General features: G+C 37.8%; 1 protein-coding gene across 1 annotated transcript in view; it reads right to left on the reverse strand.

Annotated features, from left to right (window-relative positions):
* Positions 1–27,407, reverse strand: part of LOC111147103 (family with sequence similarity 124 member A) — a 102,026-nt gene that overhangs the window by 16,296 nt on the left and 58,323 nt on the right. The gene's annotated exons all lie outside the window — the stretch shown is intronic.

Consider the following 27,407-nt stretch of genomic DNA (forward strand, 5'->3'; position numbering starts at 1 on the left):
AATTGTGGCCTTTCCTTTTCCACTTAAAGAAGTCCCGTTAACATATTAAGGCTTGTTTAGTAGTGATAAACTCCTTTAACTTTTGTTAATCTGGGAAACTCGTGCTCTCTCCAGTTCACAATGATAACTATGCCAGGTAGAATATTTTTGGTTGTACGTTTTTATCCTTTCAGCACTTTGCAAGCCAGAAGGGAATAACATGATACATTCAGTTTCTGCTGAAGAGTCAGCTAATGGCCTTATGGGGTCTCCCTTTTGCTTCTTTCTTGCAACTCTTTAACTTTCGGCATTTTTATTATTATGTGTCATGGCGTGGAACACTTTGGGTTCATCTTGTTCATCTCTTTTATTTCTTCAGATAAGTTTTCTACACCTTTCTCTCTTAATCTTCTAGGACCCCCTATAAATTGAATGTTTGTTTGCTTGACGTCCAAGAAATCCCTTAATCTATCTATACTTTTTAAAATTCTCTTTTTGGTGTTCAGCTTGGGTGCTTTCTGCTACCCTTCCAGATCACTAATCCATTCCCACTCTTCTGCATCTGCTAATCTACTATTGATTTCCTCCAGTGTATTTTTCTTTCAGTTATTGTATTTTTTTTTCAGTTATTGTATTCTTCAACTCGGTTTCAATCTCTTTGTTGAAGTTCTCAATGAGTTCTTCCCCTTCTCCCTCCAGTCCTGCAAGCATCTTCATGTATCACTAAACTTTTTAAGATTTTATTTTTATTTATTTGACAGACAGAGATCACAAGTAGGTACTTTAAACTCTTTATGAGGCATATTGCTTACCTCCATTTCATTTCCTTTTCCGAGATTCTTTTTTTTTTTTTTTTTTTTAATTTGAAACCTGTTCTTCAGTCTCCTCATATTGCTTGACTTGCTGGATCTGTTTTCATGAATTAGGTAGGACAGCTACTTCAAAACTTGAAGGAATGGTCTTGTGTATGGTCATTCCCTGTGTAGACTGTGTGGGCCTGGTAACTTTGGCTGGAGCTGTGGCTTGTGTGGATTGGGTTCCCAGGGTGCTCTGTGATGGGGCTGTGGGGGTGAAGTGGGTGCAAACCAAGATGTCCTGAGGCTCTCCACTTGGAGGGTACCCGGTAGGGTCCCTGCTCTGGATCTGAGACATGGTACAGGCTGGGGGATCCTGGGGTGCTCTGGCAGTGTGGCTAGAACTGAGGCAAGCATGAGCACTCTGTGAGCACGTTCCAGAGCACTCTGTGCTGGGGGTACCTTAGTAAGCCATCTGAAGCTGAAGTGGTATGAGTCTGGGGTATTCCAGGTTGCTTGTGCTACCTTCCTGCAATGACTGGAGATGTAGTAAGTGCTGCGCAGGGGTATCCTGGTGTAAGCAGCACTGTACTGATGCCATCTTGGTGGGACAGCTAGGTGTGGGTTAGGGGCCTGGAGGTCACTGAGGTAGCAGGCTGTCTGGGGCACCTGAACCCTGTTTCTACCCATACTGTCAAGCTTGGGGGTGGGGAATTTAAACCATAGTGCTTGTCCACTTCTTAGACCCAGAGAGTTCCGGCAGCTCCCCCACCTTCTGGCTGGTGTCTAGGGCTTGTTCCTTTATATTCTAGTTGCTCTGCTAATCTGTAGTCTTTTTTCTTCCTGTGCCCTTGGACATAGCCTCTTTGTGAACTCAAGTGGGAGAGGTAGTACATTATCAAGGGTAGGGGTTCCTGTCATACCTCCATCTCTCTTGATGTTCTCGGCCTTTTTTGTACAGAAGCTGTTCATCCAGTCTTCAGTTGTTCAGAAGGAACTGCTTCATAAATAGTGCAGATTTGGTGTGCCCATAGAGGAAGGTGATTTCAGGGTCTTCCTACATTGCCATCATGGATCAACCCCCCACCCCACTTTGATGTGGATGTTTTTGGGTTTCCTGCAGAATAATTTTATTTTTTTTTTAAATATGTAGCTGTAGATTCAGTGTGTCCATGGAAGGAGGTGAATTTGGGATACTCCTATGTCACCATCTCAAACTGAAAGTCCATTTTTTTTTATGGTCCTTAGAAATAAGGACAATTTAGAGGAAAAATGCAAGTTGCATAGTAAGGTAAAACCTGTGTACATTTGGTGAAAAGAGTGACATTTCTAGATAGGACACTTGAAAATTGTCAGAATGGTTTAAGCACAGATTTGCTTAACCACTCATCTGTTCATTTCTTATAGAATGACACACCAGGATAATGCAGAATATAAGAAAAGTACTTATTCTCCAGAACTGGCAAAATGGCAGCAAACTGATAAACATCCATCTGACCTCCTGCTAACTGTTACATAGCCTCCCTAACTTTACTCCAATGCACCGATCTGAACAATCTTGATAAGTACAAATCTGACCACATCCCCCAGCAGAACAGACCCATTAGCAAGCTCTGCAATACTCTACTCCTTCAGCCTTGTATCTTTCTGGAATTGTCATCTATGTGGTCCAGCTGTTTGGAACTGACATTTTCCCCCAACACATCAGGTTGGCTTATATCTCCATGACTTCATGTTCTTCTAAATGCTTATCTGCTTAGAGACCACCTGCCTATCTTCAGAGACCAAACTCAAGGCGATGCTGTGAACCCTCATCTGGCCACCTGCCCTCCTTTGTGAACAATGTGCACTCACTTCTCTTGGGCGTATATCTAAGTGTGGAATTGCTGGGGCACAAGGCAAGTTTTTTTTAAGCTTTATAAGATTATATCAATGTATAATTGATATACAATTATACAATGTATAATTCTACCAGGAGTTTTAGTTGCTTCACATCCCCATTAACATTTGGCTTTACTGTTCTTTAAAATTTTTGTGATTCTGGTGGGTAATGATGGGTGGTGGGAAATTGGCATTTCCCAGATGACTGATTATATTGAGTATCTTCTTATATTTTTATTCTTCTTATATTTTTAATGGCCACTTGGATATCCTCTTTAGTGAAATGCCTATATATATATATATATATATATATATATATATATATTCTGGATTCGATATGTATACATTACAAATATCATCATTCATCTTTTAAGGCTGGTACTTACTGTGCTGCATTTTAAGAAATTGTTGCTACCCATCTAGCGGCTATTCTAAATCACGGGGGGGGGGTGCCAAACAGAAAAAAACTTGGAACCCTGAGGACTATGGGCTGCCATATAAGAGAGAGAACTAAGCTTGTATCTAATAAAGCCACTATTTGTCCTTTCATGAACCTGATCTTAAAGATTACCAAAACATAGACATTTTGCAGAAATGTACATTGAATAGTTAGAGGAACTGGGTTAACTGCAAAATCTTTACTTGCTGGTGTAAGGCTTTTAGCACCCTGGCTGAATGACTTCTAATTCCTGCCCAAATGTTCATATTGGCACATACAAGCACACAACAAATTCCTACTGAATGAAGGAATACAAAAATACATGTCAGGTAAAAATACATCTCTTCTAAAAGTGCTTATTATCAAGGGAATATTAAGTATGTACAAATATCTGTAAACCACAAATGGTTTTTATAGGAAAAAAATCATGAGGACTGTGATATTTTGAGAAAGTGGCAGCAACATCTATGGTAAAAAGAAAATTTTCAAGTCAAGAAATGCCTTAGGGACCACCTTGTTCAATATCAGTATCAGGTCTTGGGAAAGCGGGGTAAGTATCACAGAAGATGCTAGATAGAAAGGGACTATGACCACCTGGAACTGTTAGTTCTGATTGACCTGATGTATATTTAAAAAGCTATCCATTTGAGGATCAACGGACAAGGTCATAGATCTGAGGAATAACTTTAATGAGAGAATCTATAAATCTAAAAAACAATTCATGAAAGGAGCATATCATGCCCAATTTAAATTCTTCCCTAAGTTCTATGTTTTTCCCTGATTATTTTTCAGTATGACTTATGCATTACTATACCATTGGCTATAAAATAAAAGGGTAGACTGAACTGATTTTTGCATTAACAAAGGGTTGTTACAATTTGATAAAGTGTCACTGATTTAAGGAATTTCAGAAGAGATATATATTCCTTATCATACTTCAATGAACAGGTCTTAGAAGCAGCTGACTGAAATAATTAGTATCAACTTAAGAAAAAATCCCATTTTTGAAATTAGAATGAAAAAGCGTGAAGAAATCCTACTTGAACTGTGGAGCATGATAAAAAAAATATCTTTTGGGGACTTCCAAAATAAGGATAAGAGAGGGAGAAAGGAAAAGGAAACTTAAATGGCTGAAACTCCCCCAAACTGGGGAGGCAAATGGTCATCCAGGCACAGGAAGCTCGAAGATCAATTTTCACCAAGACACCTTATAATCAACCTCTGAAAAATCAAAGACAAAGAAATTTTAAACCAGCAAGAGGAAAGAAAACCATTACATACAAAGAAATCCCAACAAGGCTTTCGGCAGAAACCTTACAAGTGAGGAGAGAGTGGGGTGACATTCAAAGTGCTCAAAGATAAAAAAAAACTCAGATACACAAATGATGAGAAAGAACTAGAGCAAAGCACTACAAAAAATGACAGCAAGAAAGGAACTATAAGACAATCAGAAAGCAATTAACAAAATGGCTATAGCACATCCTTATTTATCAATAATTATTTTAAAAGGACAATATTCTCCAATTAAGGGACACAGACTGGCTGAATGGGGCGGGAGGGAAAGACCCATCTGTATGCTGTCTACATAGGATTCACTTAAGCAGTAAGGACACTCACAGGCTGAATGTAAAGGGATGGAAAAAGACATTGCAAGCAAATGGAAACCAAAAGAGAGCAGAGGTAATTAAATGAGACAAAATAAACATTATGTCAAAAATTATAACAAGAGACAAAGAATGTAATTACATAATGATAAAGAGGTCAATTATCAGGAAGATATACAATTCTAACTATCTATGCACCCAATATGGGAGCACCTAAAAAACCCAATTGTTAACAGATCTGAAGGGAGAAATAGACAGCAATGCAATAATAGTGGAGGACTTCACTATGCTACTTCAACAATAGATCACCCAGACAAAAAATCAATAGGGAAATGGATTTGATAACCAAATCAAAGTTGGTTATCAAACCCATTTCCCTTAGACCAGACATAATAGACATATAGAGAACATTCTACCCAACAGCAGCAGAATACATATTCTTCTCAAGTGCACACAAAACATTCTTTAGGATAGATCACAAAAAATAACTTAGCAAATTTAAGAGTAAATGATACCAAGTATCTTTTCTGACCATAATGGTATAAAACTAGAAAATAGTAATAGGAGGGAAGATGGAAAATTCACAATTGTGGAGATTAACATACACATGAAAAACCAATTGGTCAAAAAAGAAACCAAAAGGGAAGTAAAAAATATATATATATATGAAGACAACTGAAAATGGAACTACAACATAGCAAAACTTCTAGGATGCAGCAAGAGCTCTACTAAAAGTTCAGAGCCATAAATGCCCACATCAAGAAATGAAAAAGATCTCAACCAATGTCCCTCTAACCTCAAGAACTGGAAAAACAACAAGCTAACACCAAAAGCAGAAGGAAAGAAAGATCAGGGCAGAAATAAATGAAACAGTGACTGAGAAGTTAATAGGAAAAATCAATGAAACCAAGAGTAGTTTTTGTAAGATAAATAAAATTGACAAACCTTTGGCTAGACTCACCACAGAAAGAACTCAAAACAAATGAAAGAAGAGGTGTTAAAATGGATATATTACTAGAAATATCCAATCTACCATGATTGAATCATGAGGAAATTACTGGCAAGGAGACTAGAGATTTTTGATTAGTGATTCAAATAAAAAAGTCTGGAACCAGATGGCTTCACTAGTAAACTCTACAGAACATTTGAGGAAGACTTAAACTCTTTCAGAAAAGAGGAGAGGAGGGAACACTTCCAAACTCATTTTATGAGGCCAGTATTAACCTGATACTAAATCAGATAAGGGCACTAGAAGAAAAGAAAATCATAGACCAGTATTCCTGATGAACATGGATAAAATATTCCTCAAAACTGATTTCAACAATACTTGAAAGAGTCATACACCACGATCAAAGAGGAAGAGATGGCTGATTTGGGGTTCAAACGCTGTATGTATATGTTATAATAAAAGTTTATTTACAAAAATAGGTAGCAGGCCAGATTTGGCCTATGGTTCTGCTTTGTTGAATCCTGTCAAAAAAGCATTTCATATAGACTTTTAAACCAATTATCCAACTTTACTAGCCCCTCACCAAAGCCAAAAACACTGCATGCACTCTGGTTCATCTCCCTTGGTCATCTTCCTCCTGCCTCCTTCCTCAGGGCAAGACTAGGTCTGAAACAGCAAGTCTTGGCCATTCAGTGGCTCAGAATGATAAAAACAGGAGACTATCATCCATTAGGCAGGTAGGGAGTGCAGTTAGTGGACCCTTGATCTTGGAGGGAACAGAGGGGCTGTGTTGTCCCCTATTGACCTGACATGGCCCCAGTGCTCCTCTATGGAGATGCGAGTGGAAGGAATTCCAGTTCTGCTGAACTGGGGCACCCAGGATCCTTTGAAGAGGGAAATGGCTCATCTCACAGTTGGAGTTTCTCTGAACTTAAAGTGTGGGGTACTTCTTTCTCTTTGTTTTTCTTCTTTGTTTTTGGCCTGGACTCTAATCACCAATTCAGGGATAATTCTGTGTTAGTCATAGATATTATTATGCATTATTCATGGATAACTCTGTGCTCCTCACCACTTTCTAACATAAATCAGTAAGAATGAATTATCAAAACTGAAAGGCAGCGGTATTTCAAGTCTGACTTAGTTGCCCATATCTGACAAGGAACCACACCTAAAATAAGGCAACATGGAGTCATGTCTACAAACCATCTTCAAAACCTCCCAGTGGACTTGGCAATATATGTTATTGCCAGACTACTGCTGGTCATGTTGGTCCTCTCCTGGCCATTCTCAACTTTGCAACCCGCCCCCCACCCTGCCGCCAACCACCACAATCAGGATCACTGAATACATGTGTTTTCCAGTACAGATTTAAAAAAAAACAAACACTTATTTGACAGAATAGTCCTCAAAACCCAGGCTGTCTTAAAATCATGCTGAAAGCAACAAAAATGAAAGCAGAATTTACTGTATAATATAATAGGTCAGTTTAACCTGGTGGCTCATAAGAATTACTTGGGAAGCTTTAAAAAAAAATATCCCACTCTAGAGCAACTGAAACAATCTCTGGTGTGGGAATCAGTTGAAAAACTTCCTAGTTGATTTTATTATGAACCCAGATCAGGGACTGCTGTTTTAGGCCAATTTCCTGATCTACTCTTATGCCTAGCTTTATGTTTTCTATGCCTGGGACTCATACTTATTTTTATGGCTACTGAAAGTATATATTTTCAGGATTCTGTGCTTTTCTATATACTAACAATGTAACTGTAGAAAGAGAAATTATGGGATCAATTCTATTTGCAATCGCAACAAAAACCATAAGATACCTAGGAATAAACCTAACCAAAGAGGTAAAGGATCCATACTCTAGAAACTATAGAACACTTATGAAAGAAATTGAGGAAGACACAAAAAGATGGAAACACAGTCCATGATCATAGATTGGAAGAAAGAACATTGTTAAAATGTCTATCCTGCTCAGAGCAATTTACACTTTCAATGCCATCCCTATTAAAATACTACTGGCATTCTTCAAGGAGCTAGATCAAACAACCCTAAAATTTGTATGGAACCAGAAAAGACCCCGAATCACCAAGGGAAGGATGAAAAAGAAAATCAAAGCTGGGGACATCATGTTGCCTGACTTCAAACTATATTACAAAGCTGTGATCACCAAGACAGCATGGTATTGGCACAAAAACAGACACACACTAATGGAACAGAATAAAGACTCCAGAAATGGACGCTCAATTCTATGGTCAACTAATCTTTGACAAACCAGGAAAAAATATCCAATGGAAAAAAGACTGTCTCTTCAATAAACAGTGCTGGGAAAAATGGACAGCTACCTATAGAAGAATGAAACTGGACCATTCCCTTACACCACACACAAAGATAAACTCAAAATGAATGAAAGACCTCAATGTGAGACAGGAATCCATCAAAATCCTAGAGAAGAACATAGGAAGTAACCTCTTTGACATTGGTCACAGAAACTTCTCTCAAAACACATCTCCAAGGGCAAGGGAAACAAAAGCAAAAATGAACTTCTGGGGATTTCATCAAGATAAAAAGCTTCTACACGACAAAGGAAATAGTCAACAAAACTAAGAGACAACCCAATGAATGGGAGAAGATATTTGCAAATAACACTACAGACAAAGGGCTGATATCCAAGATCTATAAAGAACTTCTTAAACTCAACACTCAAAAAACAAATAACCCAGTCAAAAAATGGGCAGAAGACATGATAGACATTTCTCTAAAGGAGACATACAAATGACTAACAGACACATGAAAAATGCTCCACATCATTTGGCAACAGGGAAATACAAATCAAAACCATGCTGAGATACCACCTTACACCAGTTAAAATGGCAAAGATTAATAAAACAGGAAATAATTAAAGTTGGCAAGGATGTAGAGAAAGGGGAACTCTCTCACACTCTTGGTGGGAATGCAGACTGGTACAGCCACTCTGGAAAACAGTATGAAGTTTCAAGATGTTAAAAATAGGGCTTCCCTACGACCCAGCAATTGCTCTACTACGTGTTTACCCCAAAGATACAGGCGTAGTGAAAAGAAGGGGCACATGCCCCTCAAAGTTCATAGCAGCAATGTCTACAATAGCCAAACTGTGGAAGGAGCCGAGATGCCCTTCAGCAGATGAATGGATACGGAAGATGTGGAACATATATACAATGGACTATTAGCCATCAGAAAGGATAAATACCCACCATTTGCATCAACATGGAATGAACTGGAGAAGATTATGCTAAGTGAAGTAAGTCAAACAGAGAAAGACAATTATTGTATGGATTCACTCATATGTGAAACGTAAGCAATAGTATGGAGGACCATAGGGGAAGAGAGGGAAATCTGAATGGGGAGAAATCAGAGAGTGAGATGAGCCATGAGAGACTATGGATGCTGTTTCTCAGTGTTTCAGAGAGGAGGAGGGGGGAGGGGTAATAGGGTGATGGGTATCCAGGAGGGCACCTGTTATGATGAGCACTGTGTGTTATATATAACTAAAGAATCTTTGAATACTACATCAAAAACTAATGATGTACTATACAGTGGCTAACTGAACATAATTTAAAAAAAACTTAAAAAACCCTTTTCTATTGCTGAACAGTTGACAGAGTAGGAGGACCTTAAGCTCACCTTATCCACGTTCACAATTAGATAACACTCACATCAGTAAGTAACCTAGAAAATGACCTGAAGACTGGCAGAAGAAACCCCACAAATAAATGTAGAGAATAGGCCACACTGAGGAGGGTAGGAAGGGTAGGAGACATACTGGGGAGCTAACTGAACTCTATGGTCTATGAGAGGGAGGGACCCATGGACTCAAACTGGAGAAACTGATTATCACACCAGTGAGCCTGTGCTGGGAGGATGAAGATCCATAACATTTGGCTTTAAAAATAAGAAGGGCTGAATTTTATGAGTTCTTACAATCAGCAAGACTTAAAAACTGGAATTTTAAAAATCAGCAGGCTTAGCTATGGGAGAGCTGGTAGGGCAAGAGGAAACAGCACAAAAAACAGCCTGTGGAGATATAGCATAGAAGCAGCAGTTTGAAAAACACCTGGGGTATATGAGAGTGAGAGTCATTTACTAATTTCAGAGCCTGTCCTGGAGGGCCAGAGATCACTGGGAGATTCTTCCAGAAACAACAGAGATGGAAGGTGCCCTTTTCCCCCTCCACCCCCACCCCCAGACATAAACAAATGGCCACCTGCAGGAACCAGTGTGGCACTAACACTTGCCACCTAACTTGCTAACACCACACTTCCTTCTTTACTTCAATGGATCTGCCTGCTCTAGACAGGCCTGCTTCAGTCCCAGTGCTGCAGGTTTCCCTCCCTGAGACCAGTGCAAACCTTCCTAACACTGTGTATCCTGCCATCGCACATGCTGAAGATTTGTCCTCTTCCATAGACTCCTGGTTGGAGTCTATCCACAGCAGTGCTGCAGGCTTAGCTACTTAGCAAGCCTGAAAGCAGTCCTGATAGAGGCTAGCACCACTCCCAAGTGACTCTTACCCCAGGGAGAGGGAAAGATTATCACACACATCAGCCAGACTGTGGCTCCAGCAGTGGGTGGAAGGGCAGATAGCTGGTCTGACGATAGGCCCCACTCACCAACAAAAGCTTCTCAAAGGACATCACAAGGAAAGCACCCTGCAGTTTGGTGCTGCTGCATTTCTGGCAAATGCCTGGTCTGACCTGTCAAAGCCCGGCCTGGCCCACTAACACAGGGACCAACCCCTGCCCCAACAGGCAAAGAGAGCCATTACAGATGACTGAAGATTAAAATGACTCAGCCGCAAGAGGAGGGCACATGCAACACACAGAGGGGAGAGCCCTGAAGCACCAGGTTCTAGGGAACAAAGGACATTGCACCACAGGGCAACACAGGACCACCACAGGCCACTACTTTCAGGAGTGGGAGTTGTAGCTCACTTTACTAATATACAGAAACAGACACAGAGTCAGACAAAATGAGGAGACATAGAAATATGTCCCAAATGAAAGAAAACAAAATCATAGCAAGAGACCTAAATAAAATGAAGCTAAGTAATATGCCTGACAGAGAATTTAAGGTAATGATCATAAAGATACTCATTGGACTTGAGAAAAGGGGAGGACATCAGTGAGACCTTTAACAAAGACATAAAAAAACACATTAGATGGGATAAATAGACTAAAGGAAGAAGGAGAATGAATCAGTGACCCGGAGGACAGAGTATCTGAAAGTCACCAAGCTGAGCAGATGACAGAAAAAAAAGAAGTTAAAGGAATTCATGACCACTAAACCAGTCCTACAAAAAATGTTAAAGGGAAAAAAAAAATGTTAAAGGGAACTGTTTGAGTGAAAGCAAAGACCATAAATAAGAGTAAGAAAAGCAGGAAGAACACAATCAGTAAAAATAAGTATATCGTAAAAAGTGAGTCAAGGGACTCACAAAATAAAAGGATGTAAAGTACGATACCATATACCTAAAAGGGGGTGGGGTGGGGGAGAGAGGTAAAGAACGCGTTGAAATTTAAACCACCATCAACTTCTGCTATAGGCAGATGATGTTATATACAAACATAATGGTAACCACAAATCAAAAACCAGTAATAGCTATGCAAAAAATAAAGAGAAAGTAATCCAAATATGTCAATAAAAAGCCAACTGATCATGAGAGAGGAGAGAAAGGTAAGAAAGGAACAAAGAACTACAAAATCAATCATAAAACAAGTAACAAAATGGTAATAAATACATAGCTATCAGTAATTACTTTCAATGTAAATGGACTAAACATGCTAATCAAAAGACATAGGGTGACAGAATGGATTAAAAACAAAACAAAACAAGACTCCTCTGTATGTTGCCTGCAAGAGACTCATTTCAGACCTAAAAAGACACCTGCAGATTGAAAGTGAGGCGATGAATAGGCATTTATCTTGCAAACGGATGTGAAAAGAAAGCCAGGGTATCAATACTTATATTGAACAGAACAGACTGCCAAACAACGACTAACAAGAAACAAAGAAGGATATTATCATAAAGGGAACAATCCAATAAGAAAATATGACAACTGTAAATATTTATGCACACAACATGGGAGCACCCAAAAACAAAGCAGTTAATAACAAATACAAAGGAAGTAATCCATGGTAATATGATAATAGTAGTGGACTTTAACACCCCCTTACATCAATGGACAGATCATCTAAACAGAAAATCAACAAGGAAACAATGGCATTGAATGACAAGTTGGACCAGAGGGACATCACAGATATACTCAGAACATTCCATACCAAAACAGCAGAATACACATTCTTTCAAGTGCATATGAAATATTCTCTGAAACTAGATCACATGTTAGGCTACAAAATAAGTCTCAACAAATTAAAAAAGATTGAAGTCACACCATGTATTTTCTCTGACCACAATGCTATGAAACTAGATATCAACCACATGAAAAAATCTGAAAGTAACACAAATACATGGAATTTAAATAACATGCTGTTAAACATGAATGGGTCAACCAAGTACTCTAAGAAGAAATAAAAAAAATACATGGAAACAAATGAAAATGAAAACACAATGGTCCAAAATCTTTGGGATGCAGCAAAAGCTATTTTAAATTTGTATATTATAGCAATACACACCTACCTCAAGAAGTAAGAAAAATCTCAAATAAATAATCTAACTTTACACCTAAAGGAGCTAGAAAAAGAACAAAGAAAACTCAAAACCAGTAGAAAGAAGGAAATAAAAAAATTAGATACCAGTTGAGACCTGATTTGTGACCCAGGATGTGATCTCTTCTGGAGAATGTTCCATGTGCACTTGAGACGAATGTGCATCTGTTACTTTAGGATGAAATGCTCTGAATATACCTGTGAAGTCCATCAGGTCCAGTGTGTCATTTAAAGCCCTTGTTTCCTTGTTTGATCTTCTGCTTAGATGATCTGTCCATTTCAGTGAGGGGGGGTGTGTTAAAGTCCCCTAGTATTATTGTATTATTAGCAAGGTGTTTCTTTAAATTTCTTATTAATTTTTATTAATTATATTAATATTAATTATATCAAAATTATAATAAAATAAAAATTATATTAATATTATAAATATTTATTATATTATGCCCAATTATTTATTAATTAGGCATAAATATTTACAGTTGTTAGATCTTCTTGTTGGATAGCCCCTTTAATTATGATATACTGTTCCTCTTCATCTTTTATCACAGTCTTTGGCTTAATCTAATTTGTGTGATATAAGGATTGCTACCCCAGCTTTCTTTTGATGTCCATTAGCATGATAAATGGTTTTAAACCCCTTCCAGTCTGGAGGTGTTTTGAGGTCTAAAGTGAGTCTTTTATAGGCATCATATTGGTAGGTCTTGTTTTATCATCCAATCTGATACCCTATGTCTTTTGATTGGCCCATTTAATCCATTTACATTCAGAGTAATTATTGAAAGATATGAATTTAGGAACATGACAGGGATGTCCACCTCACCACTGTTGTTCAACATAGTATGAGAAGTATTTGTCTCAGCAATCAGATAACAAAAAGAAATAAAAGGCATCCCATCAGCAAAGAAGTAGTCAAATTCTTACCTCTGACTCTTTGGAGATGACATGATCCTCTGTGGAAAACCCAAAAGGCTCCACCCCAAAACTGCTAGAACTCATATAGGAATTCAGTGGCAGGGTATAAAATCAATGCACAGAAATCAGTTGCATTTCTATATGCTAACAATGAGACAAGAAAGAGAAATTAAGGAATCGATTCCATTTACAAATTCACCAAAAATCACAAGATACCTAGGAATAAACCTAACCAAAGAGGTAAAGGGCCTGTACTCTGAAAACTATAGAACACATATGAAAGAAATTAAGGAAGATACAAAGAAATGGAAAAACATTTCATGCTTATGGATTTGAAGAACAAATATTGTTAAAATGTCTATGCTACCCAGAGCAATCTACACATTCAGTGCAATCCCTATCAGAATATCATCGACATTTTTCACAGAGCTGGAACAAATAATCCTAAAATTTGTAAGGAACCAGAAAAGACCAGTGATACAGCCAGAGGAATGTTGAAAAAGAAAACCAAAGCTGGTGGCATCACAATTCTGGACTTCAAGCTCTATTGCAAAGGTGTAATCCTCAAGACAGTATGGTATTGGCACAAAAAAAAAACAGACACATAGATCAATGGAACAGAATAGAAAACTCAGAAATGGACCCTCAACTCTATGTTCAACTAATCTTTGACAAAGCAGGAAAGAATATGCAATGGAAAAAAGACAGCCTCTTCAACAAATGGTGCTGGGAAAATTGGACAGCCACATATCCCGGAAAATGAAGAATGAAACTGTCGTAATTAGACTGGTGCCATCCAGCGAGAGGGGATGCCACTGATGGTGGCATCTAAAACCACTGCCAAAACCCGGGATTGAACCAGGGACCTTTAGATCTTCAGTCTAACACTCTACCAACTGAGTTGCTTGTGGAAAGAACCTAGATGTCCATCAACAGATGAATGGATAAAGAAGATGTGGTGTGTGTATATATATATATATATATATATATATATATATATATATATGCAATGGAATACTATGCGGCCATCAAAAACCAAAATCTTGCCACTTGCAATGACGTGGATGGAACTAGAGGGTATTATGCTAAGAGAAATAACTCAATCAGAGAAAGACAATTATCATATTATCTCTCTAATATGAGGAATTTGAGAGACAGGGTGGGGGTTCGTGGGGGGAAGGGAGGGAAAAATGAAACAAGATGGGACCAGGGAGGGGGACAAACCATAAGAGACTCTTTTTTTTTTTTTTAAGATTTTATTTATTTATTTGACAGAGAGAGATCACAAGTAGATGGAGAGGCAGGCAGAGAGAGGGAGGGAAGCAGGCTCCCTGCTGAGCAGAGAGCCCAATGCAGGACTCGATCTCAGGATCTTGAGATCATGACCTGAGCTGAAGGCAGCGGCTTAACCCACTGAGCCACCCAGGCGCCCCCATAAGAGACTCTTAATCTCAGGAAACAAACTGAGGGCTGCTGGAGGGTGGGGGGAGGGATAAGGTGGCTGGGTGATGGACATTGTGGGGGGTATGTGCTATGGTGAGTGCTGTGAATTGTGTAAGACTGATGATTCACAGACCTGTATCCCTGAAGCAAATACTGCAATATATGTTAATTAAAAAAAAAAAAGAAGAATGAAACTGGACCATTTTCTTACACCGTACACAAAAATAATCTCAAACTGGATGAAAGAACCAAATGTGAGCAGAAATCCATCAAAATCCTAAAGGAGAACACAGTCAGCAACCTCTTCAACCTAGGCTGCAGCAATTTCTTGCTAGATACGTCTCCAAAGGCAAGGGAAACAAAGGCAAAAATGAACTATTGGGATTTCATCAAGATAAAAAGCTTTTGCACGGCAAAGGAGACAATTGATAAAATTGAAAGACTCCCTACAGAATAGGGAAGATATTTGCAAATGTCTTATCAGATAAAGGGCCCATATCCAAAATCTATAAAGAACTTATCAAACTAAACACCCAAAAAACAAACAATCCAGTCAAGAAATTGGCAGAAGATACGAACAGACATTTCTCCAAAGAAGACATACAAATGGCCAACAGACACATGAAAAAGATGCTCCACATCACTTGGCAACAGGGAAATACAAATCAAAACCACAATGAGATACCATGTCATAGGTCAGAATGGTTTAAATTAACAAGTCAGGAAACAACAGATGTTGGCGAGGATGTGGAGAAAGGGGCACCCTCCTACACTGCTGGTGAGAATGCAAGCAAGTACAGCCACTCTGGAAAACAGTGTGGAGGTTCCTAAAAAAGGTAAAAATAGAGGTACCTTATGACCCAATATTTGCACTACTAGTATTTACCCAAAAGATACAAACATAGTGATGTGAAGGGGCACCTGCACCCTAATGTTCATAGCAGCAATGTCCACAATAGCCAAACGATGGAAAGAGCTGAGATGTCCATCATCAGATGAATGGATAAAGAAGATGTGGGATATATATGTACACACACACACACACACACACACACACACAATGGAATGTTACTCATCCATCAAAAAAATGAAACCTTACCATTTGCAATAACATGGATAGAACTAGAGGATATTACGTTAAGCGAAATGAGTCAATCAGAGAAAGACAATTATATGATTTCACTCATATGTGGATATTAAGAAACAAAACAGGATAGGGATGCCTGGGTGGCTCAGCTGGTTAAGTGATTGCCTTTGGCTCAGGTCATGGTCCCAGGATCCTGGGATTGAGTCCCGCATCGGGCTCCTTGCTCAGTGGGGAGCCTGCTTCTCCCTCTGCTTCTAAAGCTTTCCCTACATGTGTTCTCTCTCTCTCTCTCTCTGATAAATAAATAAATAAATAATATTTTGAAAAAAAGAAACAAAACAGGATCATAAGGGAAAGGAGGGAAAAATAAAGTAAGATGAAATCAGAGAAGGAGACACACCATAAGAAACTCTTAACTATAGGAAACACTGAGGGCTGCTGGAGGGAAGGTGAGCAGGGGAATGGGGCAACTGGGTGATGGACATTAAGGGAGGTATGTGATATAATGAGCACTGGGTGTTACATGCAATAGATAAATAACTGAACTCTACCGCTGAAACCAATGATACACTATATATTAACTAATTGAATTTAAATATGATTTAAAAAAATAAAAAAATAAAAATATTAGAGTAGAAATAAATGAAATAGAAATTTTAAAAAATAGATAAATGAAACCAGGAGCTGGTTATTTGCAAAGATCAACAAAATTGATAAACCTTTAGCCAGACTTATCAGAAAGAGAGCATGCTCAAGCAAAATCAGAAATGAAAGACAAGAAATAATAACCAAAACCACAGATATACAAAGGATTATAAAAACTATATGCCAACATATTGGACAACCTAGAAAAAAATGGATAAACCCCTAAAAACATATAACCTCCTAAAACTGAATCAGGAAGAAAGATGAAATTTGAATTGATTGATAACCAGCAAGGAGATTGAATCCATAATAAAAAAAACTCCCAACCAACAAGAGTCCAGGAGCAGATGAATTCACAGGTGAATTCTACCAAACATTTAAAGAAGAGGTCAAACTATTCCAAAAAATAGAAGAGGGAGGAAAACTACGAAGTTCATTCTATGAGGCTAGCATTACTCTGATATCAAACCCAGATAAAGACACTATAAAAAAGAACTATAGGTCAATATCTCTGATGAGCATAGATGCAAATATCCCCTACAAAATATTAGCAAACTGAATCCAACAATACATTTAAGGGAATCATTCACAATGATCAAGAAGGATTTATTCCCAGGTTGCTTGGGTGGTTCAATATTTGCAAATCAATCAATGTGATATACCACATCAATAAGGAAAAATGTAAAGAACATATGATTGTTTCAAAAGACACAGAAAAAGCATTTGACAAAGTACAACATCCATTCATGATAAAAACCCTCAACAAAATAGATTTAAAGGGAACATACCTCAACATAATAAAGGCCATCTTGGAAAAATCCACAATTAACATTTTATTCAATGGTGGAAAACTGAGAACTTTCCCCCTTAAGATCAGGAACAAGACAAAGATGTTCACTCCTACCACTTTTATTAAACATAGTACTGGAAGTCCTAGGCACAGCAGTCAGACAAGAAACAGGAATAAAAGGCATCCAAATGGTAAGGAAGAAGTAAAACTTTCATTATTTTCAGATGAAATGATACTACATATAGAAAACCTAAAGGGCTTCACCAAAAAATTGCTAACACTGATGAATGAAGTCAGTAAGGTCAGGTCACAGGATACAAAATCAATGTATAGAAATCTGTTGCATCTTTATACACTAATAATGAAGCAGCAGAAAGAGAAATCAAGAAAACAATCCCATTTACATTGCATCAAAAAAAAAATACCTAGGAATAAACTTAACCAAGGAGGTGAAACACTTGTACTCTGAAAACTATAGTACACTGATGAAAGAAACTGAACATGAACATAAATGGAAAGATATTCCATGCTCATGGATTGAAAGAATAAATATTGTTAAAATGTCCATACTACCCAAAGCAATCTATAGATATAATGCAATCTCTATCAAAATACCAATAGCATTTTTCAGAGAACTAGAATAAACAACCTTAAAATTTGTATGGAACCACAAAAGATCCCGAAGAGCCAAAGCAGTCTTGAAAAAGAAAAACAAAGCTGGAAGTGTCACAATTCTCAATTTTGAGATACTACAAAGCTGTCATAATCAAAACAGCATGGTACTAGCTCAAAAAGAGATACATAGAAAACAGAACAGAATAAAAAGCCTAGACCTAAACCCATGATTATATGGTCAATTAATCTTTGACAAAGGTGGCAAAAACATGCAATGGGAAAAAGTCTCTTCAACAAATGGTGTTGGGAAAACTTGACAGCTACATGCAAAAGACTGAAACTAGACCACGTAGTTACACTATGCACAAAAAAGAAACTCAAAATGGACTTAGGACCTAAATGTGACACCTGAATCCTTAAAAATCCTAGAAGAGAACACAGGCAGTAACTTCTTTGACATCGGCCAAAATAGCTACTTTCTAGATGTGTCTCCTAAGGCAAGAGAAACAAAAGCAAAAATAAACGATTGGGATTACATCAAATAAAAAGCTTCCACACAGTGAAGGAAATCATCAACAAAACTAAAAGACAACCTACTCAATGGGAGAAGATATATGCAAATGATATATCTGATAAAGGGTTAGTATTCAAAATATATAAAGAACTTATACATCTCAACACCAAAAAACCCAGATAATCCAATTTAAAAATGAGCAGAAGAAATGAACAGACATTTCTCCAAAGGAGACATCCAGATGGCCAACAGATACATGAAAAGATGCTCAACATCACTGATCATCAGGGAAATGCAAATCAGAACCACGAGATATCAGCTTACACCTGTCAGAATGGTTAACATCAACAACACAAGAGACAGCGAGTGTTGGTGCCACTTGCACTGTTGGTAGGAATGCAAACTGGTGTACCACAGTGGAAAATCATATGGAGTTTCCTCAAAAAGTTAAAAATAGTACAATTGTATGATCCAGTAATCACACTTCTGGGTATTTACCTAGAGAATATGAAAACACTAATTCAAAAGGGTATATTCACCCTATGTTTCTTACAGCATTATTTACAATAGCCATATTATGGAAGCAGCCCAAGTGTCCGTCAAGAGATAAGTGGACACGGAAGAGGTGGCATCTGCATATAATGGAAGACTATTCAGACATAACAAAGAATGTAATATTACCATTTCTAACAACAGTGATGGATCTAGAGGTTATAATGCTAGCAGAAATAACTCAATCAGAGTAAACAAACACCTTATGATTTCACTCACATGTGGAATTTGAGAAACATAGTGAAGGAAACTTACAAAGGAAAACAGACGACCTCCAACACAGACTCTTAACTATAGAGAACAAACTGATGGGTACCAGAGGGGAGGTGGATAAAACAGGTGAAGGAGGTTAAGAGTACGCTTACTGTGGTGAGCACGGAGGACAGTATAGAATTGTTGAATCACTATATTGTAAACCTGAAACTAAGATAACACTGTATGTTAACTATACTGGAATTTTAAAAAACCCCAAAACTCTCCTTTGTACTTTCTGTGAAATAAGTGCTTACAACCTTCCAGCTCCCCCAAATCTAGGATTCTAAAAAACCATGGAAAACAAGACCCAGAATATTGGGCCTTATAGAATTTGCACCAAGAAAGCTAGTGGGAGAGGCAGAGCTAACACAAAGGAATATTCTTTTTTCTTTGTTTTATTCCCCTCACATATTAATAATCAGAACAGCATTCACTTTTTCCTCATTTTATACACCTATTTTGGCTAAAGTATACTGTGTCCTCTCAATTAACCTTTTTCTGGAAAATGATATGAACAATGGAAACCCTAAAGAATAACTTTCCACTGCCATCTTCCCCTCTCAATAATTTTTTACTTTGTTATCTGAAAATCTATGATAATAACAAAATGTGCTTTTTAGCCTTGAATCCTCATCAGTTCCTATCATTGCTGTAACTTACATAAGTTTCTTCTTGAAGTATTATCTGTTAACTCACTTAAAACAGAACTACCGAATGCCTCCGTAATGCTTGTGCCAGAAACACAAGGCTGCCGACATCAGAAGAGATCAACTAACCGCTTCACAGAACAAAGACCAAGGCTGAACAGAAGCTCCATCGAGTCCTCCCCAGAACACACAGACGTCATTGTCATTGTACATTCTAAAGCGCAAAGATGGACCTAATCTTTTCCATAAATCTTCCTCACTGGGGAAAAATGCTGATTGTTGAGATTACTCTTGGAATAACAATGCCTCCACTCAGCACACAGAATTTAGGAGAGTACCTAAAAGTTTCATGGGTTAATAATATGTCAAGAACTCACTATTATTTGAAAAGCAGCAGTACTCATTATGTCCTTAGGTACTCTTCTGGCTAGAATGGTGCGTGGGCTTTCCTGGGTGATGAAAAGTAAAAATATTAACTTAAAAAAATCCTGTCTTTGGAGAGCTTACTGTTCAAGACACAGATGCAGAAACAGAAGGACCTAAAGATGGAACAACTTGATAGCTATGCAACAAATACATCAATTAAATAACCATTTTTACTGAAGATGAGATGGGATACAAGTGTCTTCATATTTTGTAAATGATGAGTCATTTCAGGCTTGTGTTTTCAGATATGGCAACAACCTGGCATGTATTCAGTTACAGGCTATTTGCCTGAAGAAGTACCAGCCACTCCAACCTGCTGAAATATCTGGGCTGGAGGACATATGGGGCCGGGGTCATTGCTCCAGGTTGGGCCCACCCTGGAGTTGCAAAGGATCATCAAGGGGATGGGCCAGAGCCCAATTTCTGTGAGATCTTGGGGAGCCCTAGTAAACAGAACCTGTCCCAGAACGCCACAAGTGGGAGTGGGTCCCCAGAACTCTCTCATTGGTCCTAAACTCACCCCATTCAGTAGCTGGGTCCTTGGACTTTCTACAGTCTTGGGGACCAACCCCAGCTTCTCACTGGGATTAAACTAATTTTCTCACTGGGATTAAACTAATTTTCCAGTAGTTATTCACTTAAAATTCTAAAATTTCAATGTAGGTCTTATCTTCATTTGTGTACAGAAAAATAAGCAAAACTACTTTTGAAAAATTAATATCCAATTAAAATCACTAATTTTAAACCCAATTTCTTCTTATATTTACTGATTTGAGTTCAACTCCCAAATCTTATTCTAATCTATCAAATTTTAACAATTAACACTTATTTTTAAAAGAGCTCTTGTAGCTTAATTAACTAATTTCCTTTAACATCATAAACTGCATTTATACCTTTAATGTAATGATTTTCTAAGTTGTTCAGTGACTGCTGATTTGAATAAGAAAACCTTTAAAATGCTTTAAAAATTCTTATAAATCTGATCAATTAAATAAACACAGTGAATATTAAATCCTCTTAAATGTTTCGATTTTATGAATTTACTAAAACTTCATCCTATATTCCTCAAAACTTAAAATGCCAAATAAAAATCAATTCTAAACTACATTTTATTTTATTTTTTAAAGACTGATTTATTTTAGAGAAAGTACACATGGGCATATGTGCATGGGAGGGGGCAGGTTAAGAGAGGAAAGGAGAGAGGGAATCCCAAGCAGACTCCCTGCTGAACATGGAGCCAGACGCTGGGTTTGATCTCAAGACCCTGAGGTCATGACATGAGCTGAAATTAAGACTCAGATGCTTAACCAATGAGCCACTCAGGTGCCCCTCTAAGCTGCATTTTAAATTGGAATCATAAAGTTGATCTCTTATTCTAAGAGAATAAATTGTCTAAAACACAACTAATTCTTGAAATATCAAACATGAACAAATTATTTCTGAACCTAAAACAGAAATTTCAATATTATATGTTTTATTTATTATTTATGTACATAATTCTACTTTTTTCTGGGATTAAAACATAAATAGCCTCTTTTTTTAAAAAAAAAGATTTTATTTATTTATTTGACAGAGATCACAAGTAGTCAGAGAGGCAGGCAGAGAGAGAGAAGGAAGCAGGCTCCCTGCTGAGCAGAGATCCTGATGCGGGGCTCGATCCCAGGACCCTGGGATCATGACCTGAGCCGAAGGCAGAGGCTTTAACCCACTGAGCCACCCAGGTGCCCCAAACATAAATAGCCTCTTAAGGGATAACTATATTATTCCAAATAATTTGGGGTTGCTTTTCTAGCTGACTAAGGTTACACATGGATAGCTACTTGGTCAGGAGGTATCCCAAAGGAGGGACAAGTAGGACCCTCTTTTATGGTTGCAATAACAGGGATTCCAGGACTTAAAGGGCCCATCTCCCCAGCTGAGTCAAATCATTATGCAAATCCTCTCCACTAACAGACTTCTGCAACCTTCTCTCAGATTGTGGCTAACTTCTATTACTGCTTCATTAGGTCTGTGTGTCTTTGTTTCTCTGAGGATATTTAAATGTTATCCCACTGGATTCTACATTTTTCAAGGCTTTGCTGCCTCTACAGTCCTCTGATAACCAAATGTTCTTGGGTTCATGGAGTAGAAGGGCCAGTTGAGCCTGGAAGTCCCAGCTAGTTGAAATGTCCCGCGTGAAGCTGGTGTTAAAGGGATGACCCCAAAGCAGCTGGGAACTGAAGAGAGAAGTAGGATCAGAAAAGAAAGGTGCTAAGCTGTTCATAATTCAACTATCGACATCATAAAAACTTAAGGGGGTCATGGAAAGCAATGTGAGGTGCTGATTTCCAGGGCCCTAAAACATGGCACCTTCTTGTGGCCATCTGTGGGCCCGCAGGCTTCTAGAGTCTGCCTCCTCCTGAGGTCATGATTCTCCTCCCACTGCCTTGGTGGGTGACAGAGCCAAGAGTGAACACCTGACCTAAGGGAAAGGAAGCAAAACACTGGACTGAGCAACTGGATTTGCTCTTCAACAAAGACACACATTCTAGGGTGGTCACATCAACAGCGTAACAGGAGTCTGAAGTTATGTCTAATAGAAAAAAATATTAGTTTTGATCTTACCCCATTTATTCTGGTGAAAAGGACATTAAAGACCTTCTTTTTATAGCATTAGAGAAGGTTATAAAATTGTTTCTTTACTTAACAGTGACCAAGCTCTGGAAGCTTCCTCCATGATCTTGCTTACTATTTCTTTGTAACAGTTTTCATTGATCCTTTCTACAACCCTTTCAAAAGAGGGTCATCAAAATTGAATTTTTTCCTATAAGACTGAAGGTATTACTTTTTCAGTTGTCAAGGACAGAAACTCATCTCTTTTTAATAAAGAAAAATCTAAGCATACTGGAGACACAGCTGCAGAAGTGCAGTGAGTCACAGGAATTAGTGGAGCTTAGGATTCACACAGAGTAAGGACCATTCTCTTCTCTTCTCTAGCCTTTTCTCATAGGTCAGTACCATTCTTTTCTCTCATGGCAGTGTGGCTTTCTCCCTGTGGTGGAAAACAGCTGCTAGCTGCTCCCAAGCTTTACATGTTAGAGCTTCAGCCACCTGGAGGAAGACTAACTTTTCTTTCCCAACCAGTACTAATTCCCCCATACCAAAATGACATCAGTGCACAAGTAGTGTAAATACATCAACTACAGGGGGGAGGCAGGATTTGGTTATACTAACATGGTGCTTTGGATGTGCCTATGTGAATGGGGGAGGAGGCTCTCAACAATGGAGTACTAGGAAGGGAATACCTTACTTGGCCACGATGTGAAGAGGACCAGTGCCAAACAGTAACAGGAGGACATCTTAACACCTTATACTTCTAATCATTACTTAGATGGTTCAACATTAGGCTTTTTCTTAAATAAATTACATTTCTCAATTATGTTGTTTGAATGTCTTTTGAATCGAAAGGGAGAACATTAAAAAAAAATCTTGTTTATATTAAGGTTAAGTGACACACCACATTGGGATCAGACTAAAATGACATACAAACATACATTTTGAATTTTCAAAGTCATATACATATATTGTCAAGTACACATGGAAGATTCTCCAGGATAGGTCATATGTGAAGCCACAAGTCTTAATAAATTTAAGAAGTCTGAAATCATATTAACCATCTCTGACCACAATGATATGCAACTAAAAATCAATTACAAGAAGAAAATTGGAAAATTCACACATATATGGAGATTAAACAACATGGTATTGAACAACCAAAGGGTCAAGTAAGAAATCAAAAGAGAATTAAAAAATTACCTGGAGAAAAATGAAAATGTAAATACCACTTACGAAATTTATGGGATGTAGCAAAAGCTGTTCTAAGAGAGAACTTCATAACAATAAATGCCTATATATCAAGAGACAAGAAAGATCTCAAATAAATAGCCTCACTTTACACCTCAGCGAAGTAGGAAAACAACAAACAAAACCCAAAGTCAGTAGAGGAAGAAAGTAACACAGATCAGAGCAGAAATACATGAAATAGAGACTAAAAAGACAATTAAGAAATCTATGAAACTAAGAGGTGTTATTTTTAAAATATTAATTCCAGTGCAGTTAATATACAATGTTATATTACTTTGGAGTGTACAGTACAGCAATTCAACAATAAGAGGTGGTTTTCTGAGAGAGAAACAAAATTGACAACCTTAGAGAGACCCACCAATAAAAAAAGAAGACTCAAATAAAATCAGAAATGAAAGCAATGTTAAAACTGATACCATTAAATAAAAAAGATCAAATGATATGGCAATAAAGTGCATAGCCTAGAAGAAACAGATAAATTCCCTAGAAACCTACAACCTACTAAGGCTAAATCATGAGGAAACAGAAAATCTGAACAGATCAATTACTAGGAAAGAGATTGAAGCAGTAATTAAAACCTTCCAATCAACAAAAAGTCCAGGACCAGATGGTGTCACTGGTGAAATCTACCAAACATTTATTTATGCCAATTCCTTCTCAAACTCTTCCAAAAAAATAGAAGAGGAGGGAACACTTCCAGACATTTTATGAGTTCAGCATTGCCCTGATACCAGAACCAGACAAGGGTGCCAGAAGAAAAAGAAATTACAGGCTAATACCTCTGATGAACACAGATATAAAAATGCTCAACAATATATTAGCAAACTGAATTCATAAGATATTTAAAAGATCATACACTGTGTTCAAGTGGGATTTATTCTAGGATTATAATGGGTAAACATTAATCAATGCAACACACCATGTCAACAAAATGAGGAGAAAAACTCTCAACATACTCAGTATTGAGGGAATGTACCTCAACATAATAGAGGCCATATGTGACAAGGCAACAGCTAACATCTTACCCAATGGTGAAAAACTGAAAGCTTTTCTTCTAAGATCAGGAACAAGACAAGAATGGCCTCTCTCATTACTTTAATTCAACATAGTATTGGAAATCCTAGTCAGAGTCATTAGATAAGAAAAAGATAAAAAGCATCCAAATAAAAAGGAAGAAGTAAAACTGTTCCCTATTTGCAGATGACATAATATTATATATAGAAAACCCTGAAGACTTCACCAAAAACAGTTAGAATAACTAAATTCAGTAAAGCTGCAAGATACAAAATGAACATATAAAACTTTGTTGCATTTATATACACAAATAGCTATCAGAAAGAAAAATTTTAAAAATCCCATTTACAATTGCATCAAAAAATAAAAGAAGATTAAATTAAAGCAAGGAAATGACAAACTTGTACACTGAAAATTATGACACTGATGAAAGAAATTGAAGATCACATAAATAAATGGAAAAAGTCCATGCTAGTGGATTAGAAGAATATTATTAAATTGCTCATACTATCCAAGGTTATCTACAGACCCAATGCAATCCCTCTCAAAATTCCAAAGGTATTTTTCACAGAAATAGAATAAATGGTCCTAAAATTTGTATGGAAATACAAAAGACCCCCCAAAAGGTAAAGCAACCTTGAGAAAGAAGAATAAAGCTGGAGGCACCACATTTTCTGATTTCAAACTACATTACAAAGCTATAGTAATCAAGTAGTGGTATTGGCATAAAAACAGACACATGGATCAACTGAAACAGAATAGAGAGCCTGGAAATAAACACATGAATATATAGTCAATTAATTTATGACAAAGGAACAAAAAAAAGTGGGAAGATAGCCTCTTTAATATATGATGTTGAGGGTTCACCTTTCTCCACATTATCTCCAACACTTGTTGTTTACTGCGTGTGGTGGGAATGCAAGTTGGTACAGCCACTTTGGAAAACAGTGTGGAGATTCCTTAAGAAATTAAAAATAGAGCTACCCTATGACCCTGCAATTGGACAACTGGGTATTTCCCCCAAAGATACTGATGTAGTGAAAAGAAGGGTCATCTGTATGCCAGTGTTCATAGCAGCAATGGCCAGAGTCACCAAACTGTGGAGAGAGCCAAGACGCCCTTCAACGGATGAATGGATAAAGAAGATATGGTCCATATATACAATGGAATATTATGCCTCCATCAGAAAGGATGAATACCCAACTTTTGTATCAACATGGACGGGACTGGAGGAGATTATGCTGAGTGAAATAAGTCAAGCAGAGAGAGTCAAATATCATATGGTTTCACTTACTTGTGGAGCGTAAGGAATAACACGGAGGACACTGGGAGTTGGAGACGAGAAGTGAGTTGGAGGAGATCAGAGGTGGAGATGAACCATGAGAGACTGTGGACTCTGAGAAACAAACGGAGGGTTTTGGAGGGGGGTGGTGGGGGGTTGGGTGAGTCTGGTGGTGGGTATTAAGGAGTGCACCTATTGCACGGAGCACTGGGTGTGGTGTATAAACAATGAATCTTGGAACACTGAAACAATAAAATAAAATTACCAAAAAAACCCCCCAAAATCTGTGACAACCATCGAAGCTAAAAAACAAACAAACAAACAAACAAACCAACAATCAAAAAGAGGACAGCTACATGCAAAACTGTCCCACTATCTTATACCATTCACAAAAATTAACCTTAAACAGAGCAAAGATTTAGATGTTAAGGTTTGAAATCATAAAACTCCTAGGAGAAAACGCAGGGAAGAAGATCTTTGACATTGTCTTAGTGATAATTTCTTGGGTAGTCACCAGAAGTACAGGCAACAAAAGCTAAAATAAACAAGCAGGCATACATAAAAATTAACCCAAAATAGATTAAAGACTTGAATGTAAGACCTGAAACTTAGAACTCTTAGAAGAAAACACCGGTGGTAAGCTCTTGACATCAGTCTTTGTGATGACTTTTTGGTTTTGACACCAAATACAAAAGTGGCAAGGACAAAAATAAACAAGTAGGACTAAATCAAACTAAAAAGCTTCTGCACACAAAGGAAACCATCAACATAATAAAGGCATACCTACTGCATGGGAGAAAATATTTGTAAATCATTTATCTGATAAAATGTCTAAAATATATAAAAAACTTTACAACTCAATAGCAAAAAAACCAATCTGACTTAAAAGTGAGCAGAAGGTGCCTGGGTAGCTCAGTTGGTTAAGCAACTGCCTTCTGCTCAGGTCATGATCCTGGAGTCCCAGGAATCAGACTCCCCGCTCAGCAGGATGTCTGCTTCTGCTTCTCCCTTTGACCCTCTCCCCTCTCA

This window comes from Enhydra lutris, unplaced genomic scaffold (genome assembly GCF_002288905.1).
Source record: "Enhydra lutris kenyoni isolate GAN:26980312 unplaced genomic scaffold, ASM228890v2 scaffoldscaffold15, whole genome shotgun sequence".
In the NCBI taxonomy this organism is placed as follows: Eukaryota; Metazoa; Chordata; class Mammalia; order Carnivora; family Mustelidae; genus Enhydra; species Enhydra lutris.